General features: G+C 33.9%; 1 pseudogene; it reads left to right on the top strand.

Moving 5' to 3' along the window:
* Positions 1 to 995: 995 nt before the first annotated feature.
* On the top strand, positions 996 to 1,986 carry LOC148204354 (ras-related protein Rab7-like; annotated as a pseudogene).
* Positions 1,987 to 6,906: the final 4,920 nt, after the last annotated feature.

Below are 6,906 nucleotides of genomic sequence, written 5' to 3'. Positions count from 1 at the left end.
TGAGTTCTTCGATCTATGGCCTCCACTAGGGTTTCCCTCATCTTTCATCTTTTTCTTTGATTTTAACCGTTTAAATCCTCTTTTGCTTCGATTAAACACTTTCCACCGTTTAATCGGTTAACCTAGTGTTTTAAGGTTCTTTCACCGTTCGATTTAGGGTTTCCTTGCTTCATTCACAGTTTTGGTTCATTTGCTCTTGGATTCATATCATTTCGCTGCGTTTCACTCTTTGAGGGAGCTTCGAAGGAGTCCATAGGCGTGTTCGTTTGTAGTAGTGATGATTCATACATTCTACTATTTTGTTTTTTCCTAATTTTTTATGTTTTTCTTCTATTAATTTCACTAATTTCTCTCCTAGATTGGTGGGGATTGTGTTTGGATTGGTGGAGAAATTAGCGGCGTTAGCACGAGAGAGAGGAGGAGGGAGCCTTGAATGCCGAATCCACGACGGTGATTGGAGAATTTTGAAGGTAGTTATAGTTCACATTCTTCTTTGTAACACTTTCCCCCTCTTTTTATCCTGTTAATTTTGTTTTCATTGATTCTTGAAGAACAAAAAGATTGGGTTTTAAATCTCCTGCACGAGAATTTGCTTCAAATTAAATTCTGGATTTAGGGTTATATTTCTACAAATAAACTAGTGTAATCATAGACTATTTATAATTAAAAAAATGTTTCTTTCTGAATCATTAATGCTAGAAAGTGTTATTCACTTTAGTCCTTGTGCCAATGAAAGTGGCAGAGAAAAAGTAGCAGAGTAGTGGTGTTTTCAGGGAAATTTTCAGGGAAGAAGGGGTTTTCTTTAGGGTTTGTGTATCTTTCATACTGTAATTCACTCTATTATTTTAGATCTACATTCTTTCAAATTCAAATAACAGAATACAAAAAATAAGAACAACTAATCCCTCATATAACAGAAGCAGAAAATTGTACATATGGCTCTCATCTTGAAATAGCATGCTATTAGGAATGTTTTGTCTGAGAATTTTGGTGTTATGAGTAATGTTCAACATGAGTCTTTAACTCTCGATCTTGGTGTTATATTACTGTTATTTCGTTGCAAATCTGCTGCTACTGTTTGCCTTCTAATTAGTTTGTTCCAATGTGTTTATTTTCTGTGTCTGATTGATAGATATGGGATACTGTTGGGCAAGAGAGATTCCAAAGTCTCGGGGTTGCATTTTATAGAGGCGCGGATTGCTGTGTTCTTGCGTATGATGTTAATGTGATGAAATCTTTCGATACCCTTGACAACTGGCATGAGAGTTTCTCAAACAGGTAATTATTGTCCTTTTCAAAATGCTTTATCTCTTGCTGCTTCGACTATTGTCTAGGGTGTGGTGTTTTTTCACATGGACAAATGCATCTATTAGCTAGTGTGTCCTCATAACATTCACAGATTGTCTAACCCTAATTTATAACCTACCAATGTTGGAATTTGCTGGATAAGCTTTCTGTTCAGATTTATGTTCTCGTTGTATCTTTGTGATGCAGGCAAACCCACCCGATCCAAGGTCATTTCCATTTATTTTGCTTGGAAACAAGATTGATATTGATGGCGGGAATAGTCGAGTGGTAGGCAAATATTATTACACTTTGACATTTTCTCACTTTATCTCTGAGTGTAAAATGTTTTTTTATCTCACATGCAGGTTTCTGAGAAGAAAGCAAAGGATTGGTGTGCTTCAAAAGGGAATATTCCCTATTTTGAAACATCCGCAAAAGAAGATTTCAATGTTGATGCTGCATTCCTGTGTATTGCCAAGGCTGCTCTTGCCAATGAGCACGAACAAGACATGTAAGTTTCAATCTCGATTGTGATGCAGATACACATGAATATAGGTTGTACTACTATATAACTGTACCGGACATGTACCAACTATTGTCAATGATGTTAGTACCACTTGCAGTTTAAGATTTAATATACAACTACTATGCATTAAGGCATATCTACAGACTATCACTGTTGGAATGTCAATGAAGTGATAGAAATAGAAAATGGTTCACTGGTATGCGTTTCATGTCTCATATTTCTGTTTTTGGCCTAAGTTCTTTATTTAATGTGAATTTTATTACTGTTTCTTATAAAGAAATTCCCAAATTAATATATTATTTGGCATTTCTAACATTCTAGAAATCAATATTAATATATTATTATTGCTGATGTTAATTTATATATAGAAATCATTAAGAGGATTGTGTCTACAATGTCTGCGATTGTAGGAAATTGAATGACATTATAGCCGTCGAGGACCATTTAAAGTTATTAAACATAATATTCTATTTTCGTTAAATTAATCTAGATAAAGATAATGGTAGAGTTTCAGCTATAAATATTTAGTTTGTATTTTTTTCCTTAAATTAGATGGAAGAAATTTTATAGATTTGAATATGATTAATAACAATCTCTTCTTATATATAGTAAGAGTTGTGGATCAAGAGACATTAGTTAATTTCGCTTATATGTAACTGAATGAAGAATAAATAAGTGTGTTTTATGTTTATGATCTTATGAATTTTCAATATCCACTTGCTCCTCTTGGGTATTTTTCTTTGGTTTGTGTAACTAGGATTAGGATATAAAGATATTTGATAAGGTTCTTGGTTGATCTTTAAATACTTATCCAACTATTCACCACAATTGTATGTACATTAATGTAATATTTAGATTTAATATATAGCTTCATGTATAAATGATGTATTAAATATTAGACTATTTAATATTTGAAATAAATTCTATTTTGTTAGTTTCATTAAATTTGTTTATTTAAAGCTCTATTGATTATAAATTGATTGGATGAGATCATAATCCAGGAATATTATTATAATTTCATTGGATGTCAAATTTAATAATAAATTTTTTTTAAAAATAAAAACATATATTATAACGTACATTGCTTAGTACGTTAGGGTACGTTGATCACATATTATAACGTACAATAATATATACGTAATAATATATAACATATTATAACGTACAAAAACTTCTATGTTATAATACCTTTCATCCTATTATAACATACAAATGGAAATTTGTCATAATAGTTTGCGCATATTATAATGTACTTCAGAAACTACGTTATAATATGTGGAACATATTATAACGTAAATTTTTGCTACGTTATAAAAGACGCAGAGTTATTATATCGCCCAGAACTACGTCCACAGTAACTACGTTATAAAAGATCATTTTTGTACGTTATAAAAAGTCATTTTTCCACTAGTGTTAGAGTTCTCAGGAAGACATCCTGTTAAGTGAATCCCAATCCAGGGTATTCAGTTCATATTTCAGAACCTTGAAATGACTCTTTCCACTAATTTGTCCAACCAATGTTCATTTACCTATTTATCAATCTAAAATTTACAAACAAATGAAAGGAAGCATAGAACAGAATTTAAATGTGCAAATGATTGAGAATAAAGCTTCACTTACACTCAGAAAGACATTCTGATTAAAGTAAGCCCCAATCCAAGGTCTTATAGTTCATATTTCAAAACTTGCAATGGCAATTTCCACTCATTCTAAATCAATGCAAATCTAAATCTGATATGCACTAAAGAAAAGAGTAGAAACACAAATTCGGATGAATCTTTATACATTGGACTCATCTTTGACTCGAGACGACATCTCGATAAAGAATGCTTACTACGGAGTCATTTGATTCCAAAAAGGAATTGCAAAGATGCAGAGAATCAGAGTCCAATTCAATTTCTCAAACATAACAAGCACAGAAATCAAAAACAGTGAACAAAATCAAAACGCAAACAAGAAATGAGAAAGAAGCACGAAATTTCACTTTATTAACATGAGAAAGAAAATTACACACTACCAGATTCAACAATGCACTCACGGTCTGTCACTCTCGCAAGCTTATCAGCGAAATCCAGCAACCAAGAACTCTACTCCTACGAAAGCGTAAAAGCCCTAAACTAAATACGGAATGTAAAATTGTAGAGTTTGGAAGTGTAAAGTGTATATAGTGTGTGTAGAAGTGTTCTCTCTCCTTTTTTATTTACATGGTGAAAGCCCTTTATATAGGGTCAAAAACGAAAAGAGAAAAGAAAGAGGAAAAGTAAAGAAAGAAACTTGATTTCGACGCTTCCAGCTTCTAATCGGACGGCCACCCTTCTTTATCTACTTTGATCACCAGCCCTCCGATCATCTTCAACCTCTCCACCGATTCAGCTCCTCACACGTGTGCTTTTCTTCTTCACTGGTCAGGGTTGCGAGCTTCTTCTTCCTTTCTCGTCTCACTTCGCTCTGCCCAGCACATGCCCTAACTCTTTCTCCAGAGCGAATGTGCACGTAAGAGTGTGTTTCTCCAAATGAGTTACTACTCAAATGACCCCCAAACAGCTGCATCCACCAAAACTCACTGTTTCACTTAAGCCCACATCCATGCATTTTCATTAAACCAGCAGCAGCCCAGTTCCATCATAACAGCAGCACCCAATGTCTAGTGCTCTTATTCAAATCAACACTTGTGTAGCCTATCAAAGGCAATTAGCCCAATGCAGCGCTAAAGATGTGCACACAAGTTCCAATTCAATTTATTCAATGTTGAGGCCCAATTTAGTGGTCTAATTACTTTCTGCAATAAAAAAATCAATTAAGACTAAAAGGATAAGCAACAAAACTAAGATATTTAAGAAATTACAAAAAGTAAAAATCTAATTATGCAAAAAAATAAAGAAAAGAATTTCTTCTGTTAATAGATTTTCTAAAAGACTAATTTTCTAATTATTAACAAAAACTAAAAATTACCTTTAAAAACCTATTTTTAACTAAAATTTTACAAAACTAAAGAATTTAAAGAAAAAACTAAAACTATCCTAATTGTACACAGTTAAGAACAAAAATACACTAACAAAATCTTCTAAACACAGAAAAATAATGCAAATTTGGAGAGTTATCAGATAGCTTGACCATCCGTACTATCCATAAGAAGTTCTCCCTCATAAGGATGGGCATCCTCACTTGTTATTTCTTGTTGTTTCTTTGCACCACTTCTCTCACTCTCACTCTCACTTTCCTCATTTTGGCTACTATATACATCAATACCCCTTCAGATCATGATCTTTTTGGTGGGGCATTGTGATGCAATATGACCTCTACCAAGACACTTGAAACACTTAATTTCACTTGTGTGAGTGTGAGGTGATGTTCCAACCCTTGGCCTTTCTTTTTCTTTCTTTTCTTTCTTCTCCCTCCCTAGATTCCTACAGGATTCTTCTTCTACCATTTGCTTACCCTTCCTCTTGTAGTGTGTCTTAACAGTAGAGTTAGAGTGGAAATCTTTCAAACCTTTTCTTAAGAGTATTTGCTCTACCTTAATTCAAATTTGTACCAAGTCATTTAAGTCTTGCTAGCGCAACAATTCCACTCTATCCCTAATCTGAAGATTAAGACTGCTTAGAAACCTAGAGATGGTGGTCTTTTCTTCCTCCCTAATTCTCATCCTCCACATGTAGAGCTCCATCTTTTTCCTATAGCTCTCAATGCTCATGTCTCTTTGTTGGAGCCTTTAGAGTTTGTCCATTAGCTCCCTGTGATAGTATGAGGGAATGTGCCTTCTTCTCATGGCTCTTTTCAACTCATTCCAATAGGTGACTTGGGGAAAATTAGAGAGTCTTCTCTCTCTCACAAGGGAGGTTGACCAATAAATGGAATTCCCATGAAAAATCAATGTGGCCAATGTGACCTTTCTCTCCTCGCTCACTTGATGACACTCAAAGAGTTGTTCAACTTTCATCTCTCAATCTAATTATGTCTCAACATCGTCTTTACCATGGAAATGGGGGAGGTCTACTCTAACCTCTCTTGGAGTGTGCTCTTTATCATGATTTTTATGTGGGTGAGGTTGATAGTATTGGTTTCCAAGCCTACTATCTACCTCATGGTGTGTGAGTTGAGTTGGATTTTTAGAAGTCCTCCTTGTACGACTCCTACTTTTTTTTATTTCCTCTTGGGCTTTTTGTTGTTTCTCATTAAGGACTTTAAGTTCTTCTTCCAATTTAGCAAGATACTCTTTTCTTTCAATTCTTTCTTTTTCTTTGATAACAATTTCTTGCCTTTGCCAAATTTTAAGCGACTTTAGCTCTTTTGCTAAATTTTTCAAAGTGAGTTTTACATCCTCACTAGAGTCACTTCCAATTTCAAAGGAATTAGTCTTATACATCCTTAAAGGTTTTCAAAAAGATGCAATGAAACAAACAAATATTTAAATTTCAAACAAAGTTCCTTAAGAGATTTAAGGAAGCAAAAGACACCCAAGTTCACTTCTAGGAAAGGGAGGTGAATCACAATGGATTTCTTAAATACCAAACCTTTCCTAGCCAAAGTTTACCTTAGACACTCTTGAAATAAATTTCTCAAAGGGAATTAAGGTTGAAATTGAGGTTGACACACACTAAGCTATCACAATTAAAGAAAGCAAATAAATTACTTATGTGGCCTAATGATTAAGTTAGAACAACTTTGGTTCCTCTAACTAACCAACTAAAAATGCAATTTACTAAGAAATAAAGGTTCTTGTTAGGAGATGGGATTGAGAACCAAAGACTACCCCAAGACACCTAACAAGGTCATGAATTAAAAGAGAAAAAAAAATTACAAAGCATAAAATTACAACCAAATCAAAGCTACCTCCCAAAGTGTTCTCTCCTTTCTTCTTGGCTACCACTCTAGACTTCAAGATCCCTTTGGGTCTCCACCACCTATAAGGCTACCTCTAAGATACTGTATCTCCTCACAAAGAGAACCTACACCACTCAAAGTAACCAAAACTGAAATTGTGCAAGAAGAAACAAGGAATAAAAGCAATAAAAAGGTCTAAAATCAAGAAAGAATTTGAAAAAGGAATTTAATTACGAAAAAAATAAGAAATCCAAGAAGAAAAGCAAGAA

This window comes from Vigna umbellata, chromosome 1 (assembly GCF_029865625.1).
Source record: "Vigna umbellata cultivar VRB3 chromosome 1, Vumbellata_1.0, whole genome shotgun sequence".
Taxonomy (NCBI): domain Eukaryota; kingdom Viridiplantae; phylum Streptophyta; class Magnoliopsida; order Fabales; family Fabaceae; genus Vigna; species Vigna umbellata.
The sequence above is the reverse complement of the archived record's forward strand: the minus strand, read 5'-3'. Positions and strand labels throughout refer to the sequence as shown.